At 43.7% G+C, this 21,199-nt stretch overlaps 1 protein-coding gene across 11 annotated transcripts in view; it reads left to right on the top strand.

Moving 5' to 3' along the window:
- The window catches only part of Atxn1 (ataxin 1), a 423,758-nt gene that overhangs the window by 2,698 nt on the left and 399,861 nt on the right, over nt 1-21,199 (top strand). For all 11 annotated transcript variants that reach the window (XM_031359330.1, XM_031359325.1, XM_031359326.1 and 8 more), the window contains exon 2: nt 6,572-6,691. The gene's annotated coding sequence lies outside the window, so the exon portion shown is untranslated. The remainder of the gene's footprint in view (nt 1-6,571; nt 6,692-21,199) is intronic.

Below are 21,199 nucleotides of genomic sequence, written 5' to 3'. Positions count from 1 at the left end.
TAGAAGTAGGGTGCTGATCTAGACTCTGCTGGGGGAGCGGAGGTGGGGGTTGGGGGGAGGATCAGGGTTCTAAGACGATGGGGTTTAGTTCGATCCCGTGGCTGTCCTGTTTTGTTTTGCTTTCTTGCTGTATAATCCTACAGATAAGACGATAATATAAATACTTGGGGAAGGTTGGGAAATTGCTGAAGAGTAGTAAGGGCGGAAAAAAAAAGCCAGTCGGAAGCTGGTTATATAATGCGCTATGTGGCTAACAAGAAAGGCAAGCTATTTTTATTTTGTTTACCGTATGTTGTGCAGTAGGAACTCCTCCAAACTGGTTCTGTCCCCAAAGAAATTTCTTAGTTTGTCAGAGAGAGCCACAAGATACAATTAGTAAAATTAGAAGACCCCACACCACCTACAGAATAAAAAGTAATGCTTTAGAGTTCTCACCTCACACCCTGCCTGGCATGCACAGGAATGTGTGTCTGCCCTGTTTCCCTGTAGCGACCTAGTGGTGTCATCTCAGTGACATTTCTGTTTTATAATGCGAGCTCTCCTTAATATTTAAACAGTACTGCTAGAGATCGTAGGCAACCAGGTAGTTGCATGCTGGGTATTTTTAGGCGCAGCTGGTTACTTTTTTGCAATAGTGTTTGCTAAACCATTTCTGTTTGGCTTTTTGAAGAGCCCTGCTATTCCTAGAAGCCCCGTTAAGCCTACCCTCTGGCTTATTGATGGTGGGTGGGTAGCTAAGACCGTTTGATAGCCAAGGGTTTTTATTTTTATTTTATTTTATTTTATTTTTGAATGAAGCTTAATGCCAGCGGAAGCTAGAGGTAACCACCAGAGAGGGAAAAAAAAATCATGCGCAAGAACTCTTGGAAAGGGATTGCACCATAGCAGCTTAGCTGTGGCATTTAATCTCCTCTGATTGTCCTCTAACTGGCCACTCATCAGTCAATATTTTAGCAGCTTTGCAAATAAATGGGCTTGAACGCCACCTTCCACGTAAAGCCCAGGCTGAAAAGCCTCCTGCCTGTCTGCCTCTGTCATCATAGATACTGTCGGTGGTGTTAGTTTTCTGTACACTTACTCCAGCCCTGATCACTCATGTAATTAGATCAGGTTGCCATGGCAACAGACAGTGTTCCTTGGCCCATTCAGGTGGGTTTGCCTGAACTACTCCAAGTGTTTTATGCACAGTCTTTGAGCTGCCCAAACCTGGAGAAGAGAGACTTCGCTGCTTCAATTGCATCTTCTTTCAGTCATCTGGACAGGAGACACTGAATGAGGCTTCTAGCTACTTAGCTTTTCTAAAGGGAAACCAACACGCTGTTCCTACTGGGGACAATATGTAAATGCATCTCCCCAGACAGAGAAAGGAGCCTGACAATCCTGCTGCTGTTTATTGTGAGCGGATCAACAAGTATTTGATACTTGCTAGAAACCTTTCAGAGCTGACTAAAGCAACATTTCTTTTGCAGTCTAGAGCCTTTGGCCTGGCAGGCACTTAACCCTTTCCAGTGTGAGAGAACAGTACACCCGTGCTTTATAAGCGGAGTTGCTGACAGTGCTGGCTGGCTTTCTAGATGGTTTACGAAAGGAGATGACTTATTTGGCAAGCCTGTCCCTACTGTTACATTTTTAAACTTTACAGTCTACATTAGAAAAACAGATACTATCAGTAGGCAGGCATTCTGAATATTATCTGCCTCAATTTGGATCTGTTGCTCCTGATCTTTGATGCTCTTCAGAAGTAATTGAAAATATTTTTTTTTAATGCAGCTAAGTTACAGATGATACAAGCCAGTCTATTGCAAGGAGCTTTGCACAGTAAACAGTTTGTATGGTACTTTAGGGTATAATTTAATGACCATCTAGAGAGCTGCAGCCCAGTGTTTGTGTTTAGGCATCACCTTCTGCTTCTAAGGCCAGAAAGGTTCTATTATGACTGAAAAGATAACAGGAAAGTGCTAGAGCCCATCACTGTTCTGACAGTCCAAATGAAGGGAATGTTCTAGGAACTTCGAATGTGACATGATTTAGTTGTGACCCTGCCAGTCAGTTTATAGTTTTAAGGCCAAGTAGCTAAATCTAAATTGGTTAAAATAGAAGAGAGAAAGACATAGAGAGAGATACTCCCCCCCCCACACACACAAATCTCTCACAAATCTCCAGTGCCAAGACTGACAAAAGTTGCCCAATTTTCCTCCCAGGGGGTTTATGAGTTTCCCCTGGTTACTGGGTTTATGTGGTGGGTATAGTATTGTGGCCTGGTCCAGTGAAGTATCATTGTGGTTAAAATGAGCTATTATTTCTGAGAGGTGAGTTCATGTGAAACCAGGATCTAATAAAATAAGAGGATAGGCATTTTAAGTTTTATACACACTTTGGAAGGCCTCGATTCTATTCTACAACAGACAGAGAATGGCTTTGCTTGCAGTTAAATGTGTGCCTGTGTTTTTCAGTGTACAAATGAGCCCTTGTCTGTACTTGATGGAGAACTGGAAAAGGCATCGTATCCCTCTCCCCACCCCACCCCCCATTTTGTTTTAAGAGGGTTTGGCAAGCAGTGGTATTTTGTTAGAAATAGCATAAAGAGACTTCAGGCCTCCCAGTTGCCTTTGAGAGAAAGATTAGAGAAAGACTCTTGAGCCATCAGATTACATATCAAATAGCAGAAGATGGCCAAAACTTTCCAGTGCCCAGAGTCCCAGGAAGCAGGACTGGCCAGTGTGAAGAAACTACTAAAACGTTAGTCAACACTCTGCTTGTCCTTAGAGTTCAAGGATTCACATTCCTTTTGTATAATGTGACTTTGTTTTCTCTCCGGTCTTGAAATGTCAAGTGGATTTTGCTCCTGCACATACCTTGTAAGACAGCTTCTCCTGCCAAAAAGACTGTAGCAGTTCACTATGCTTCCTATTAGGAGTCAGTCAATAGATGTACTTTACCAACACCCCGAGCTCGAGCTCGTGTAAGCAGCTGAGTGTAGGAGTGAATGTTAATTTCTCTGAACTGTAGCTTAAATACTTGCAAATGAAAAGAGCCTTCTCAGGAGACAGTCTGTCATTTTTTTAGGGACTTGGGGTTGACTGACTTACAGGCTTTGTAGTTTTTCAGAGTGTCACACAAGTCTGAATGACTGGCTTCTGAGAGAGAGAGAGAGAGAGAGAGAGAGAGAGAGAGAGAGAGAGAGAGAGAGAGAGAGAGTGTTAAGTTTGTGCAACTTAAATTGCTTCAAAGAACAGATTTCCATCATCCTGGTCGTCATATTTCCAACCCGAGAAGAGAAGCAATTGCTTTTCTTTTTTTGTTAAGTGTTTGTTATAAACAGAAAATTGTAGAAATGTCAATGGAGGCCACCATCTCTATCTAAGGACTACCATACGATTTTTCTTTTGCTTGTTGCTTAAGATTTGTATTTCTGAGTCATCAGTAATACTATTTCAGTTGTGTTTAATTTTGCTTAGTACAATAAATTAACTCATCCCAACTTTGTAAGCAGTAACATGATGATGTGCACATAGGATGCTAGCGTTACATAACTGAAAAAATATTGTCTGTTAGAATTGTAATTGGATTGAGGTTTTTCTTTTTAAATAAATAAATAAATACTTAAAATTATGGAAGGAAAGGAATGTTGTGGGATAATTTATCTTTATTTGTAGAAACAGCATTTTTTCTTTCTTAATTTTATTTTTATGTATTTTTTACTCTAATTGGCATAATGGCATATTTTATAGTCTTTATAAACCCTAATTTAACCTTTAGGATAATTTAGTATAAATGTTTGTACCTGCGCTTCTTACTACTCCTACATGAACTTAAGCATGTTTAGAGCTACAACAGACAAGCAACTCACATCCTCTTTTGTGTGGCCTGTTTGATGTTAGCAGCCATGTTTCATTGATTTTTCTATAACTCTTAATGCATACCATCTGAGTGCTAACGAAAACACAAGGATAATCATCGTCCTGTAAACGAAAATGGTGTGTTCTACTCAGAAAAAGAATCCCTTTTTAGAAAACTCGAAGTCCTCAGGGCTTAGAGGGCCTGTGTTCCCAAGATCGCAAGGCTTCATTTGATCTGAGAAGGACTCAACCTGCTTCCATCGAAATGCCCTCCTAAGTGTGACAGGTTTAGAGTGACGTATTTATCAGGTGGTTCTGGTAGTGATTCCAGCTGCCAACCCGTAAGCATGTATGCTTCTTACAGAAAGAGAAGGCATTTTCCTGCCACCGTGTATGGCAGACTTTCTCTCTTTGTGCCCTCAGTGCTGACCCTGATAGCTGTGTTCCCTCCTGGTTTTTATACACCATCTCAGTTTCAGTTATTTGGGGCTGTCTTGCTTGGTAATCTTTCACTATTAATAGTATTGTGTTTCTCTGCTTTGTGCTTTTGAAATATTAAAGATTCCAATTTTAGTGTTTGTCACTGTATGCAGTGTTTTACAGTTTATTGTCTTGCTCGTTGTTTGTGTGTTTTTACAGTGAGTTCATGTGGCCTTGCCTTTAATTCTCACGTTTCTTTTTCTTTTCTTTTCTTTTGATGGAATATAGCAAGCAAATAACTATTACTCCGGCTAGGATAGCAGGACAAATGCTTTTTGAAAGGAGGAGGCACGCCAATGCTAGAGTAAATTAATATTTTACAGCATTTGCATCACATTTGACTGTTCTGTGCACTTCAGCAGAATGGGAGGAGACTGTAATTTGGACTCTATCAAGCCTTATCTGCCCAGCAATGTGTAAACAGGACCTTGTGTACACACAAATCCATATACACACAAACCCAAGTCCCCAGCCCTTGGAGCTTCTGGGAAAGTGATTATTAAGTATTCTGAAGCTTCTTTTGAAATGTTACCAGATAAAAATCAAAACTTCCCTTGCCCTTAAACTAAATGCCGAGTTAAGATGAAATAGAATTTTGTGAACTCCTGCTGAACTCAGCCACTGTTTGTAAACCAACAGCCTTCTGGGTGGAAGGACAGTGTCTTCTTTTCTTTTTGTAAGGCTATGGGGATGCTCCAATCAGCTTTTCTCTCTGCACACGGATTACACACGGGAAACCAGAGACTGATAAAAACTACTTCTTTTGCAGAGCAGACCCAAGCGCGTACCAGACGCTTAAATAAATTGACGGTGAATGGATTCGTTAGAAGGAAGAATACTTTGGCTACTATTCATTACTTTGCAAAGTGCTGGAAAGAAATGGAAGTTATTTTCCTTTCCAGCTGGACTGTGCTCTTAAAAATAGCGAGTGTGTATGGTTGAAAATAATTCTGACTACTGAGACGAGTTGCCATGTACCCAAGGATAATTGGCTTCTTTACCTGTTTACAGATTATTCACGTTGGAGATCATATTCATATTCCAGAATAGTTTCTTTCTGACACCCAATATAATTCTGGGCCTTCTCCTTCCTACTGTTACCTGGCGAGAGCTTAGGAAACCCAAACTAAATTTAAAATCAGCCTAAACACATGCAGCTCAGCTCAGTGGCTCTGACTGGAAACCAGTTCAGCACTCACTTAGTTGACTGATTTTTTTTTTTTTTATCCCAACAGCCAGGCTGTAATCTGGTTACTAATCGGGTATCATCAGCACTTATGTAAATAATTTTAATGACTAAGGATAAAAAAGTTTGCTAGCAGATCAGGCCCTCTACTTTTTCTGTTTCTGTACGCACATCTTTAATTCACAAAAGTATCTCACAAGCACCAAGAGGTCATTCATTTCTTCTTTTGTTTATCCACTCATACATTCATCATAGAGTGAGTGGCTTAGGTTGGCTATTGGGGCAAACTAAAAGTGAAGACAATGGCTGTTCAACAATTAATGTTTAAAATTTAGGGCTGGGCACAGACCTCACTTGGTAAGAGTGCTTGTCTATATGCACAAAATGAAATGCCCCAGTACTGCATAAACTGGACATGGTGGGATATGCCTGTATTCCCAGCACTTGGGAGTTGGAGGCAGGAAGATCTGAAGTTCAGGATCATCCTCTGCTACGTAGCACATTTGAAGTCAGCATGGGCTACATGAGACCTTTTCTCAGAATTGGACCTTTTTTCCTCCTTCATCTGTTTTCCACTCACCTTTGCACTAGTATGCTAATAGCTATGTTCTGTCATGATTGTCTTTCAAGTTACATGTAGATTAACAGCATATACTAGATTAAAATTAGGTTTTTGGCCTAATTGCTACTCAGTCCATTCCCATTTCTACTTGATGCTATTTGTGATGACTGGCTCGTGGTCACTTATTGGGTGCCCGAGGAAAATGACAGCAGCTATCTCAAACATGGAGACCAGGGTTTTCATTTTACTGAAGGGATGGCCTAGATTTTATATGTTGGCTCCCCTGAGCCCTGTGGAATAAAACCAGACCTGTTCTGCTGAGCTGGTTGCTGTCTGTGTAACTGTTCTATAACAAAATTCAAACTGTGAAGTTCTTAAGATTTGTATTTCAGTGACTACATCTTAAGATAGACCTTTGCTGAAAGTGATTTCTCCTTTTTTGTTTCTCTCTTTATTTTTGGTTTTTCATTTTGGATTTCTTCTGCACTTCCTGGGCCACTGTAGAAGCATCTGCAGCGTGCAACACATCACAAGGGCGGTCCCTTCAAGCTGCAGATCTGTCTGCCATCATTATCCCACAGCCTCTTCCTCCACTCCCTGCACGGGAAGGGCGTCCCCTGTCAGGTGAGAGTTTTACAATGTTTTCTGTTTTCTGTCTGAGGATAAAGTCTGACATGGGAAGGTTGCTCACCAGCCATGTACTCTGTTAACTGTGAAATATAATTTTGTTTGCAACTATAATGTATGGAAAATTGCCCAGAGGTGTGTATGTGTGTGTGTGTATGTGTGTGTGCCTCTGTGTTGTTAAACTTGGATGAAACTATCTATAGCTGTGGTCTATTTGGTTCAAGGAGAAATATGCATTGAATTTGTGAGGGTCGATGATTGCTGTGCAGGGCTTGTCCCTGATTATTTTAAGTGTCCCTTTTCCTCGAGTCAGTTAAGAACACTAAGCTGTCAGCTGCCTTGAGTGTCATTTCTTGAATTTTAGGTTCTTACTATAGTAAGGGAAACAGAGAACTGTTTGTTGGGTCAGAGGCAACCAAGAGTTGTTGAATCTTGAGTTTCTTTGTGTCTGTTTGGATTTTACAACTTCCTGATTTCCTCACATACAGTAAATTTTTCTGGCTGAGAGAGTCGTGAAGCAGTGTGTAAGCAAGGATGGTTGACTCATGGTTCTCTGTTAAAGAGCAGACAGGAGGCCTCTGGCCTTCTGTGAGATCTGGAGAGAATGGAATTCATCTAGAATGTGGGGCTGGAAGGTCTTGGGGACACTGGTATACACAACCAAGGTTGTGAAATAGAAAACAGGGGATCGATTTCCTCTGCCTTTCGGGCAGTTTTGCTTGAAATGATGAAGCCAGGCAACGCCAGAAGTTCCAAAGGCTGACTGGGCAACAGACTCACTTAGAGACTTTCCGGCAGAATCTGGGGCTCCACCCTAGACCTCCTGAATCTGAATGTTCCCTGCTGATCTCCTGGAATGAAGGAAGTGTTTCTGGAATGTTCCTTTCTTGGTAAGAAGCAGAAGGTCCTCTTACCAAACCACATACCCCAAATCGAGGATTTCAAAATCCACTCATCAAAAGGTGTTACCAAAAGTGTTCATTTAAAAAATGATCCAGTGGAGCGGGGCATGGTGGCTCATATCTGATAGGAGTCCCTTAGGGTTTGAGGCTATGTCGAGTTGCTTAGTGAGTTCTAGAGTAGCTTGGGATACAGCCTGAGACCCTGTCTCAAAAAGTCAAACCAAATAAAACTCCCAAGCAAATTCACCAGATTTCTGTGTGGATACCCCAGAACCAGTTTATTTTAAGCCAAATGTGAACAGCCTCTGAGATAACATCCTGAAACGCTGTCTCTTGACAGAGTATCTGGACTTCAAACCTGGGGATCGGCTTCTCCAATCACGCACATACTTGTATCCAGGTCATGCCTCAGTTTCTCCATACAAGATGGGGACCACATAGGGCTACTGTGAGTCTAGAATGAAAAAAAAATGCACATGTGTGACTTGAATGTGCCTGGCATGTGGTTTATAGCCTGTTCACACAAGCTATCATTGTTAGCACATAGCTTAACTCTAGACAGAGTGATTATAATGGTCTTGTTGTCCCATGGCTGTTCCTGGATCATTCATGACTAGGAACAAGTAGATATGCCTAGGCCTTGACCTTTGGATCAACCCTGTAGGTATTTGTGGCTCTCCAAAGCCAATACGAGGATCAACCCTGTAGGTATTTGTGGCTCTCCAAAGCCAATACGAGTTTTGTTTTTTGTTTTTCTTTTTTCCTGAATTTTAAATCTGAACTTACGTTAACTCTCCTGTGGTAGGATGCAGTTTTTTTTGTTTGTTTGTTTGTTTTGTTGTTGTTTGCATTGTAGTAAGATAAACTGACGGGGTGTCTTACTGCTGCTCTCCCCATTCAGGGCCACCCATTTTGCCAGGGAGAAGATCCTCATGTTGAAGTCTTGGGAGTGTGGTTCAGGCACATATGGGATGAGGTGTTCTTTCCTTTTGAAAACCTGTGGGATTTGTAGAGAGTCATTATGTATGTCAAAGTATCTCCACTATGGCATTGCATAAATGGAGTTATTTGCAGTTTGAATTTATTTAAAAAGAGGTCTGACTAACAGTTATTTAGAACCTTAGAAAGTATAGCTAGAAGGCTGGCAATATTGCTCAATGGGAACGCACTTGCCCAGAGTGTGTGAAGATCTTGGTTCAATTCCCAGGACAGTAAGAAAGGAAGGAAGAATCTAATAAACCTCTGTGGGGCAAAGCGGAGAGGGAGCGAGTTAGCACGCCGCAAAGCGCCGTATTCTTTTGAGTTATGCAAATAAGTTCTTTATATTTTATTGATTGCGTATTTGAGAGGCTCCCTTTAAATCGGTGGTTTTCAGCCTGTGGGTCATGACCTCCTTTAAGGGTTGAATGAACCTTTTCACACGGGTGGCCTAAGCCCATTTGGAAAACACAGATATTTACATTACAACTCATGGCAGTAGCAAAACTGCAGTTATGAAGTTGGAACAAAATGATTTTATGATTGGAGGTCATCACACCATAAGGAACTGTATTAAAGGGTCGTAGCACCGGGGAGACTGAGAACCACTGTATAAATGGAAGCAGAGTGATGCCTAATTACTGCAAGGTGACGCCTCTTAAAGACTGGCAGGTTTCTGCTCAGGGCAGGATGGGTGTCTTACTGCTGCTCTCCCCATTCAGGGCCACCCATTCTGCCAGGCAGAAGATCCTCATGTTGAAGTCTTGGGAGTGTGGTTCAGGCACATATGGGATGAGGTGTTCTTTCCTTTTGAAAACCTGTGGGATTTGGAGGGGTCATTATCTATGTCAAGGTATCTCAAGAACCTTCGTGTGAACAAGCAGGCAGCCGGGAGTTTTCTTTTGGGCAGCACGGCCTGCTTATTGAGGTGCAGGGGTTTCTAGCCTCATAAACAAGGTGAGTGTCATGTGGACACACACGGTCTCACTGACAAAATAGTGCAGTGTCACCTTGAACATTAGGCCGTGGGTATTTTCTCTTGATTGCATTGACGAGAAACACATATGCATTATCTAAACATCTTGCATACATAATGGCCTCATTATGGTCTGCACAGTTGATGGCTGTATGTGGGCAGAGAGGGAGTATCCTGTTGCATTCTGATATATTCAAGTTATTCTTTTAAATGAAAGTCTGGATTATTATTTCTGGCTCTTGTTATTTTATGAATATGATACAGCTAAGCCAGTTATGACCTAACTTATTCACAGCTACTATCTATATAAAGAAGTGATTCATTCATACATTCGCTGTGTATTTTCTCTTCAACTACTTCATGGTGCTCTAAACATGAGAGTGAGCAAGAGCTGCCGGAGATTATCCATTCTTCGTGACCAGGCGAGAGAAAGAAGGAAAATGCTCCAGAATAGCTAACAAAGCTGAGAAGGTTGGGGTGTACTTACTGGGGGGTACGCTCTGACCCGGAAGGAATTCAGAAAGGTGGTGGGAGTTCAGGAAAGACTGTGAAGAGGAGGATCGTGTGATTTGATCTCTGAGGGCTGGATTGCACTTCTGTGGGAAGAGATGGAGAGAGGCAGAGGGAGGTCTTGGCTGGGACGGCAAGCAAATGCCTGTTTGTATGTAGGATGTAGGCTGGGCAACTGTGGCTTAAAGTGGGGATGCTCTGAGTTTTTGAAGTCAGGGAGACTGGTGGGGATATGGGGCTAGTGGAGAGGTCAGTCCAAAAAGCAGTTTGGAAGCGTCGCTGTCATAAAAGGGGTTTTGAACTTGGCCTTTGGGGTCTTCTGCCTGGTAGAAGGTTGCTCACCCACAGGGCATGACTGAATCTAAGGACGAAGGAGCTGGTGTTAAATGCAGAGGGAGAAGGTAAGAGGCAGTGAGGAAGGGAGCTTGAAGGTTTGCATGTCCCAGCCTTTGTTTGCCAGTCCTTCATAAGCTGGGGTGGTTAGGGGTGTTGGATGGATGTAGGGGTGAATCGTGGAGGGGGGGTCTCTTCTGTTAGAGCTCCAGAACCCTAGAAATTCTGTGTTCAACTCAGTGCCGTGGAATCTTGTTGAAACAGTTATTCCTTTATAAAATAGGAACGGGAGCTAATTTTAGCTAGCTCTAATATGCGTGTGTATGAAAATGAATACTACTTTTGACGCTCAGCCCATGCGGTGTCTCTTTTCACTTAAAACAAATTCTGCTTGTACTTTTCTCTAAGTGGTTTTCTGAAGACTTTAGAAGGGTGCCCCTGTACCTATTTGCAACAATTCCAGCATTTCTTTGATCTTTTCCACTGTTGATTGACTCTTCTCATGTGACAGGCGTGAATCTCATTGTGTCAGCCACTTAACAACTTCACCATTGTTCATTTGTGGTCATTCAGTAACTGTACTTCTGATAAATTATATTAGTATGGGTGTGCTTCATAATTTCTGAAGATTTCCCAGAGGCTTTGTGTAGGATCTTTTAAATGTAAGTGTGTGTATAATATTAGATAAATAGATAGATAGATAGATAGATAGATAGATAGAGATAGAGAGATAGATAGATAGATAGAGATAGAGAGATAGAGAGATAGAGAGAGAGAGAGAGAGAGAGAGAGAGAGAGATATGAATCTTTATGTATGAAAAGCCAACCATACTAGACACAGCTCTTTAACAAATTGGCTTCTCACTTAGTATCCTATAGAAGATAAAGAAGTATAGAGTCAAGTTGAGCAGGATTGTATATTTCTGTAATCTTAGCACTTAGGATCTGGAAGCAGGCAGATCACGAGTTCAAGGCCAGCCTCAGCTACACAGTAAGCTGGAGCAAGCTTGGGCTACTTAGTTAAGATACTGTTCAAATAAATAAATATCATTGTTAAGCCTTGGTTCTGGGAAGAAAATTAACCTAAGAGTCTGTGACACACAGTGCAGGGGACCGTTGAAAGTTATCTTTGTGTGAATGAGCAGTCTATTTACATGAACTTAGGGAAAGCCTGAAGATTGTTTAATGTTTTTATTTTGTTTTGTTTTTATCTGAGTTGTTTACCCAAACTCTTCTTATTGCCCTCAAGTGGCCAAGAGTGAAAATATTAAATACAAAAAATAACAATATTAAAAACAAGAAATTCTGTGCCTGTCTATGCATGTGCTGACATACACATGCATGGCTGTGTTGTGTGGAGACTGGCTGTCAACGCCAGATGTCTTTCCTCGGGTGTCATCACCTTGTTCACTGAGACACAGCCTTCCACTGCTCAGTGAGCCCCAGGGTTCCTTCTGTTGCTGCTTCCACGATGTTGGGATTACAAGGGTGTGCCTTGTCCACACTGGTTCTGGTGACTCCACACACTTGCAATTGAGTGCTCTACTAACTGAGCTGTCTCCTCAGCCTGCCTGGAAACCTTCACTGAGCATCCAGTGTGCAAGATGAGACCCTACAGGGAGAAGAGCAGTAAGTAGGTTTATCTTTGCTGTTTTGAACATGCAGTCCTTTAGGCTTCATTGCACCGTTATCTGCTGGACACCGTGGTCACATCTTTGCTGTGGATGTAGAGACTGTGGCACAAGAGAGGGTGAAGAACTTACCCACTTTTGCCGGGACTTTAGTGACCTCAGCTTGGACAGATTCCTGTGGCTCTAAATTATGCTCAAGTCCTGAGCCCTACGTACAATAAGAAGCTTACAGTTAGATACAGAAGGCAAAGACTGCCACGGATGATAAGCGAGCCGTAACTCAGGCACTGCGTGTGCTCAGAAACCAAGATTGGGGCTGCTTCTGAGAGCCATGAGCTTCCCACGTCCAAGCCTGCCCCTCTGATCCGAGACTCCCATGAGCTTCTGATTCAAGCTGTCTGTAACGTTCTTCCTTCTCTGCGAGGCCTCGAGAGTCCTACGCGCTTTCGATAATTATTAATTGAAGAAAATGATGACGGCGGTACTCTGCTTATCTGCTTTGGGGGATTGGCTTAAGTTGGCTCCAGATGTTGTTCAACACGGAGTCCCAGGGAGCTGCTGAACTTTTGACTGCTGAGAGAGCTTCATTGGGTCATTGCTCAGCTTGCACGACTTGGCAGATAGGAGCGATTTATCTCTCCAGGGTGATAGGTGGTGGGGTGTCACTTAGGACACAGTCTAAGAACAAAACGTGCAGCCAGAGGCCGTCAGCTGTAGCCAGGTGGCCGCCTGAGCGCAGGTCTCATGGCCCTTTATGCTCTTGCCTTTCCGGGTCTAGCCTGTGCTCTCCTTCCCCGGGTCAGCCAGTGAGTCGTTGCTAGCTTGTGTCCAGGTAATGCGTAGGCACCCTGGTTGTCTTTTGGATGTTGGGTGAAATTTACTGTGAATTGCTTTTCTTTCCGGTGGCAGTGCCTCCCCCTTTACAAACACAGAGAGTTGGAAAGGCCCTGAGATCGACTGTGGATGAGCTCGGCTGGCAGCGCCAGCCTCCACCACAGCTGTAATCGTGCAGCGTGCATTTTTATTTACAGATTACTAGGCTCTGAGTCTGACATATGACTAGCTGGGAAGCTCCTCCCCAGCACAGTTGTATGTCATCTGCTTCAGAGGACTAATTGCTTGGCAAATCCCCTTCGGTAATTTCCTCTTTATTTGCTGATGAGTTACTTAACAGTGACGGGCTTGTGGAGTAGACCGTGGCGTTGACTGTGCGCTCCAGAAACACCACCACCGGAAGGCCTGGGGGATATGCTTTTGGAGTTCTGTTTGGCTTTCCTGAAGAAACACTGAAACCATTATATGGCCTGTTAATATTTCACTCAATACCAGGTTAAACTCCGAAGCAGTGTTCTGTTTTCCAAAAGGAATCAAAGCCAGACCTCCCTTTCTTCAAATATGCCCCTGTGCATTAGAAAATTATTAAAAAGGAATTTAATATTTATAGAATGTTTAATGCTGTTTTAAAAATATGGCGTGGAGTGGAATAGCTTTTCAGCACACAGTGGTATGAGGAGGAGGGGCTTTGGGGGATTCTGTTCCACCACTAGTCTGGGGATCCAGTCAGTCCCTTTCTTGCCTGCTATCAGCAGGAAGGCTTACCCTTAAACCTTGCTGGGCCTCAGTTTCCCTAGCTATGAGAAACTGAAAGAAACGATATGGGTTTTCTTTTTCTCTTACTGACATTGTAGAGTTCTGTGCTTTTGTGTGTGTGCGGAGGCTGGAGGTAACCAACAGTGAGTGTCTTTTTGTATTGCTTTCCACCTTCGCTTGGGAGAAAGTGTCTCACCTATTAGCTAGCCTGGCTGGCCACCAACCTTCAGGGATCCTCCTGTGTCAGCCACCCCACCTCCCACTCAGCCCTAGAGTTACACCACAATGTCCAGTTTTACTTCTTTGTTTGTTTTTTAATGTGGGTGATGAAGACCTAAACCCCAGTCCCCACACGTGAGCATCAGGCTTCTTACCGCCTGAGCCATCTCCCTCCCCAGCCAAGTTCCGTGATTTTATTAGAATTCTTCCCCTCACCTCCCCTAAGACCTTTGCTTCTGTCAAACATCATTTGCTGTTGTTTGACTTTGTTAGGTTTGGTATTTAATTAGAGTTTATGTTTTAGCTATTATTATGTCATTATTTAGAGAGTAAGTCAGCACTGGTACTGGCAATCATTTATCACCACATCTATATTAGTTTCATCCTGGAATAGCTTCCTGTGTGTGTGTGTGTGTGTGTGTGTCTGTGTGTGTTCTTGCTTTCATGCCCCAAACAAGAGCCCTCTCCAGAGGTAGACTGTGTCATATCTCAAAGGAATCTTTTGGCTAATTGTAGCATTATTTCTTACAGGAGGTGCACTGGAGCTCAGATCCAAACATCTGGATCCAGGGCCATACTCTGCTTTTCGTCCATGAGTAGACATTTTTTTTTTTTTTAAATCTCATTTGGTTTTACCTGAAGGTGTATGTGGCAGTCTCCAGGTGAATCTTTTGCTCTTCTGCCTTGACTCTTCCAATTAGCATGCACACTGCAACCTCGCCTATTTAGTTCATTTATAAGTAGCTTCTGCCGATGCCTCAAGATGGATCGCAATTATTAATAGTTTCTTTTGGCAGGTGAATGCAAATGGAAGAGATGACATTTGGGAGCTTTTTGAATATCCACCTCCCTGTGAGTGGAAGCTGAGGTTTTGGATTCTGATTGGAGCTCTGAGGTTGTGGCCCTGCCCACATCTCTTAAATCTGTGACCCTCAACTTCCTCATCTAATGAACGGGAAGAAAAGGCCTGTCTCGAGGGATTGTTATCAGGATAAGCATGTTGTTACTTAGGGCTTCTATTACTATGATAAAACCATCGGGGAGGCAAGAGTTTGCCTTATAATTTCACTTATGATTCTTAGGTCACAACTCTATCACTAAGGGGAGTCAGGGTAAGAATTCAAGGCAGGAATCTGGAGGCAGGAGCTCAAATAGAGGCAATGGGGGATTGATGCTTATTGACCCACTCGAACTGAGCTGGGCCCTTCCTCATCAATCACCAGCCAAGAAAATGTACCTCAGGCTTGTCCACAGGCCAATCTGTTGGTGACATTTTCTCAGTTGAAGAGCCCTGTTCCAAAATGACCATAGCTTTTGTCAAGTTGACAAAAAAACCCAACAACCAGCATACATGCCCTGGCCACATCACCTCTCAGGGAGGACTCTCAGAATTATAAAAACAAATGCATCAATGGAGGTGAAGGTAGGGCATTTTAGAGGTGAGGGAAGCAGGCAAGAGCAAAGGCAAGAGTGTTTCAGGGGTAAGAGGATGCCCTTTGGGTCTTCGGGGACTAGTTGTGAATCCTAATTGGAGCTTTGAAACTTGGGACGACTGGATTTACTTCCTATGTATGGAAGTGGGTCTGCACCATGGAAGAGTAACTGCCACCATTGAGGGGTGAAAACACAGCCTCCAGCTGGCTGTGGTACCATCCTGGATCTTTTGTGGATCCCCTATTCAGGTCCTTAAGCCATGTGCACCTTGTTTCTTTATTTAAGGTGGTGTGTGTGTGGGTAGGTCTGAGGACAACTCTCAGGAGAAGGCTCTCTTCTCCCCACGTCGGATCTAGGGATCACACACAGATCATAAGGCTTTCCAGCAATCAGCTTTACCATTCCCTGTCTTCTAGATTTTGACAAATTAAAATGTACCTTCTTCCTCCTCTTCTCCTTCTTCTTCTCTTCTCCTTCTTCTTCCTCCTCTTCTTCCTCCTTCCCCCTTCCTGCTCCTCTTGTTCTTTCTCCTTTTCCTCTTTCTCCTTCTCCTCTTCCTCCTTCTCCTCTTCCTCCTCATCCTCATCTTCCCCTTCATCTTATCCCTTTAATTTGCTTTTTTCCCACTTATGGTAAACAGTCTCATTTGCTGCCTAGACTCTAACATGGCCATCTCCTGCTACAGTCTATCAAATACTTCCATGTGAAATCGCATGTCATGGAGATGCTTGGCCCGTTTCTGTTCTTTCTTAGAATGAAGCTAGGACAGCTGTCTTTGCTGGCAGAGGTAGTTTTCACGGATCAGATCGGGAGGCTGACTGCTGAGTGAGAAGGGGCTTTGTTCTGAATGGCTTCCAAAAAGGCCTCCTCTGATTTACATTGCTGCTAATGATGGAGAAAGGGCTCTTGCTTCAACCTGATTCAGGGTGAGATACATCTATCTTATTTCTTTGGTGAGCTTAACCGGCCCCCTGGGTTTTCAGATTTGCATTGCTTTCATCCCACTCCAGATAGCACATCTCCGTGTTTACTAATTGTCCTCCACACAGTTAGCAGAGAGGCCCTGGGTGTGCTAATCTGTGAAGATGAGTCCTTCCTATGTTCTAGACAGCACTGTGTTTTGAAAAGTCCTATCTACTTTATCTATCATACACCCCAATTTTTATTTCCAGGGCCATGCTTTTTCATTTTTGTTTTTAAAAAAATGATTATGTAGATGCATGTGTGTCTGTGTATGAGTGTGTGTGCATGAGTTCACGCACCTCCCTGAAGAGAATTTGGCAGCCCCTGCAGTTACACACAGGTGGTTTCTGTCACTGATCTGGGTGCAGGGGACTGAACTTAGGACCCTCTATTGCCTTAAACCACTGAGCCATCCTTCCAGCCCCAAACATACTTTTTTGTTACATGGAATTTCAAGGTTTTAAATACAATAGATTGTTCACTTCTTTAATTTCTGTTGTGGACCCACTTGGAAGGAAGAGAAGACAGAAGTGGCACCTGGGGCTCTGTACAGGCCAGTCAGCGATCTGGCTCTACTAGGACGGGGACGATACTCTCTCCCTCTGCCTCCCTCTCTTCCCTCCCCCTCTCACTCCTTCCCCATCTTTCTCTCTCATTACTGTTTCTCTTGGGAATGGTTTGTTATTAAAGGCCCAATGTTGTGTGTTCCTAATGTTCCCGCCCCCTCACTTCTCCTCACACCTGCTCTTCCGTCTTGCCTCCTCCTCCCCCCAGGCCACTATCCCGGCTGCCACATTTCTTCTGCTCCACACTGGGTCTCCCTGCTCTCTGTGGTTGACCTGTATATTTCCTGTCTTGGGAATGTGGGTGGAAGTATGTCCGGTCTCCTCCCTCACTTGGGCCTCAAGGGACAAGTCGGGAATGTCAAATGTCTAACAATTATCCACGATGTTGGTTGATTGGAGACTTGACCTTTGTGGTTGGGTCCAGCTCCTGCCAAGCTGTAGAAGAGACTCCTGGGGTTGACTTTCATCCATATTGGAACTGGAGACATGAAGTTTCTCTTCCTCCCTGCTGGGTGTAGTACCCCTTGTAGATGGCTTTCTGGGTAAAAGGGTTGGCAGTGGTTTCCTCAGTACCAAGGTCAAGGGCAAAGTTTCACAATTGAATTTGGGCTTATGGCTCAGCCAGACTGGGATGGCTCTACATGTAACACGTCTACTGGACGGACTTTCTATACAGACATTGGACATTTTCCTTTCTGTTGTTTGAGACAAGTCCTGGAGCTCGGGTAGGTCTTGAATATATCTGTGGATGCAGAGGGTCAAATGAAATGGAAGTAATGCATATCCTACAAACCTACAAACTATAGTTTTCTCGCCACTTACTTAAGTGGTTGGGTTTTTTGGTTTTTTGTTTTGTTTTGTTTTGTTTTCCTGGCTGCTAACCTTTTGCTGCCAGTGACCTTCCTCTTTCAACTTCTCTAATGCTAGGATTCCAGGCATATGTGTGCCAAGATGTCTGACTGCGTGGCACGTACTGTTATTATAGTCCATCCCATTGTGCTCTCTGCAGTCCTAGAAAACACTTGTGACTATTAGAAATCTGCTTACATCTTTGCCTAGCGAACACCCTCCCCATGCCCTACTCTAGCTTCTCTCAGCTGCAGGATGAAGTTCAGCATCTCTGATCTGGCTCCCTGGCTGGGGATGCCCCCTTACCACTCCTGTGGGTCAGTCCTGTAGGCCTGTCTCAGTCATTAAGTGCTTCCCTTTGAGTATTGGTTTGTGTACAAACTGAGTGTACCCCCTTCTTTAGGACCAGTGCCTCTTTCCTCCTGCTTGGCTAATTTTCTCTCGTTCTTAGTATTTCAGCTTCCTGTCCCTTCCTGAGGGAGCCATTGGGCTGGGCTGGCTGGAGACTACTTGAACTCTCATGCTCTCCTTCTTCTCCTTCTGTAGCTCTTATTTGTATGAACTATGCGCTCTGTGTGGCCTTGAACTCACTTTGTAGATGAGGCTGGTTTTGAACATGTAGCAATCCTCCCGCTTCAGTCTCGCAGACACTCAGATGACAAGTGTGAGTCATCACACCCAACCCTTTTATAGCATTTTAAAAACTTTTCCCCAGTTCAGAGACAAGAAGGTCTTTCCTGGTGCCCCATGCTTGGCATTTGGCTTATGTATGGCTGAAGTACATATAGGTCCTTCCCCTATGACTCGAGTCTTTATGTAACAGATTGGATGTGAGCCCTTCTCTTTACATGGACCAAGGTAGCAGACCTGTGATTAGGATCCACTGTAGCTTTGATGGGGCCATGGTGGAAATGATGCCATCTGTGACAGTAGCATTGGGTATCATGACAGTGGGTGACAAATGAATAAGAAGCTTCCAGAAGACTATGCTGAAGAGAAAGGGTAGGTAAAGGAGGGCGCAAAGGAGGGATATTCTGGAATGAAAGCTCCTTACAATGGAATGCTGTACTTGCTCAGTTTTGACTCAACTACATAATCAAGCCAGAAAAGGAAACTTTTGAATATCTAAAACTGTCTTTGCATTGAAAAGAAATTCCTGTTGCATGGCTTCAAGATGATCCATGTAGGCACAGCTATCCTATTGCAGGAGTGAGCGATGTGAGGTTCAGGTGTCTTGACACGAATTCCCTAGTCTTGGTCAGTCTTCCTTACAAGCTCTGAGGATCCCACTGGCCAACTCAGAAGAACACTGGAGCTCACACTGATCTGGAAGGTGAGAACGTCTAGAGTTCCGGGTCAGGTTGCTCAGGTTTGAATGAAGCACAGTCTGGAATTGTGAGCCCAGTGCCAGAGCTGGGGAAAAAAGAAACAGTCCTTTGTATGGGTAACAAGTCTCATCAGGAAGGAGACTGAGGAGACAGAAGAGTGATCTGAAGGTGGCATCTGGGCCTCTTCCACTGCGCGGCTCAGGCACCTCCTCTGTGTTGTATGACTTCGTCTAGGAGATGCCCTGTTGTGATAGATAAAGACCCCTCTGGCAGGAAGATGGTGTCCATTTCTGGGGTTTGGGGTGAGATGCTATACATTAGACTGCATGTCAGATGGAAATGGGATCCTGATACCAGGAACCAAAAACCTAGTACGTAAGCTCACAGGGAACCATAAGCTGGCCTACCTTGTTCTACTCTGGGAGATTTCAATGGGGACAGAAGGAAATCTGGGTGAATGTTGTTCTGAATTCTCTTCCTATTTCTCAGGCCTCAGATCCAATCTACTTCTGAAACTTCCTGGGTTGCTGAACCCAGGCATAGAGAAGCATACTGGCATATACAATCTTCTCTCTCTCTCTTTCTCTCTCTCTCTCTCTCTCTCTCTCTCTCTCTCTCTCTCTCTCTCTCTCTCTGTGTGTGTGTGTGTGTGTGTGTGTGTGTGGTGTGAATGTCTTTCACCTAAGGACCTGGAAAGGAATCCTTTCTGTTCTCATTGTATCTTTAGTGCCTGACTGAAGTCTTTTTAGAAGCCGGGCAGTGATTCATGCCTATCATCCTAGCATGTGGGAGGCTGAGACAGGAGGATTGCTGGAGTTCCAGGCCAGCCTAAGCTCCAGAGTGAGACAGAAGTTTGAGGAATTCAGCTCGGTTTTGTTCTTCCTGTGTTCTGAGCTTCATAAGACAAGCATGTAACTGCTGTGTAGACAGAAGCAAAGAGGATCACGTTATTAACTTAGACATCGCCAGACACAGTGTTGCAAGCTCATAGTTCTAGGACTCTGAAATGTGATGGGGGGGGGGGAATTGTGAGTTTGAGGCCAGCCCTAGGTACATAGTAAGACCCTGTCTTGGAAACAGAAAACTTAACCAAAAAACTACTTAGAAAAATGTTTGGCCCTTCAAGAACTGGGGAAGGGGGTGTATTTATGAGGCTCCACCCATCCCCAAGGTGGCAGTTATTGATTGCTGGGGGATGGAAGTCGAATTCTACAGTGGTGTAGACACTATTAACTTTCCCCTGCTCCAGTTAAGTAACCTCCACTGGGTGGGTTATGAAATAGAAGACATGAAAGTAGAGGGAGGTTGTTGAGAAGAAAGGGGGTCAGCTGGGGTAGGAGAGGGAGGGGAGGTGCTACAAGAAGAAACTATCTCAAATGCATTATATACATGCATGGGATTGTCCCATGGGTTAGCTGAAGTGCACTTCCTTTCCCGAAACTTTGTTCTGTGTGGAATCAGAAATAAACATGGTAACGGCATCTTAGCCCCACTGTGGTGTTTTAGTTTGGCTGCTCTGCTCTACCTAAGCCTCTGCAGCCCTCTGTCTCATCCTGTAATCTTCAGAAGGGTGCCGGTGGCGTTCTTTGTCCATCTCAGAACCACCCAGATGAACAGTGCTATTTTAACGATCTGAATAAACATACAAAAGAAGAAAGCCACTTTTCCCCCTCCTGGTGCACTGTGCATCTATATCACTTGCCCTACAGATTAGCATAGGCACATGTGAGCTAGGAACAACATTAAGACGACAAAAGAGATGTTTCTGAATGTGAGCTTGAAACATGGGCCGCCCCAGACCACAACTTCTCTCATCTGCTCCAGACCAAACCCTAGGAATAATATAGTTCATGTCCTAGGTCAGCCTGGGAGGACCACTGTTCGTCTTTGGAAAAAAGAAATAAACGACTATTTACTGTAACTTTGATCAGATAACATCATGTAGCTTGACTGGTCTCTAAGTTTCTTCTGACTAGTGCGCTGAATGGTAACTCTTTGCCATAAAGTCTTGAAATTATTTCATCATCATCATCATCATCATCATCATCATCATCATCATCATCATCATCATCATCATCATCATCATTTAAAGTTTCCAAATTTAAATGTCCAGGGTCTTGACAGAGTTCAGTGGCACAGAAGTTCTATGCCTCCTGCTTCTTGTGTAGAATGAGTCAGAGCTATACTTACCTCTTGATGGTACCTTGCTCAGACATTCTGATTTAG

Source organism: Mastomys coucha, unplaced genomic scaffold (assembly GCF_008632895.1).
Source record: "Mastomys coucha isolate ucsf_1 unplaced genomic scaffold, UCSF_Mcou_1 pScaffold7, whole genome shotgun sequence".
In the NCBI taxonomy this organism is placed as follows: Eukaryota; Metazoa; Chordata; class Mammalia; order Rodentia; family Muridae; genus Mastomys; species Mastomys coucha.
The sequence above is the reverse complement of the archived record's forward strand: the minus strand, read 5'-3'. Positions and strand labels throughout refer to the sequence as shown.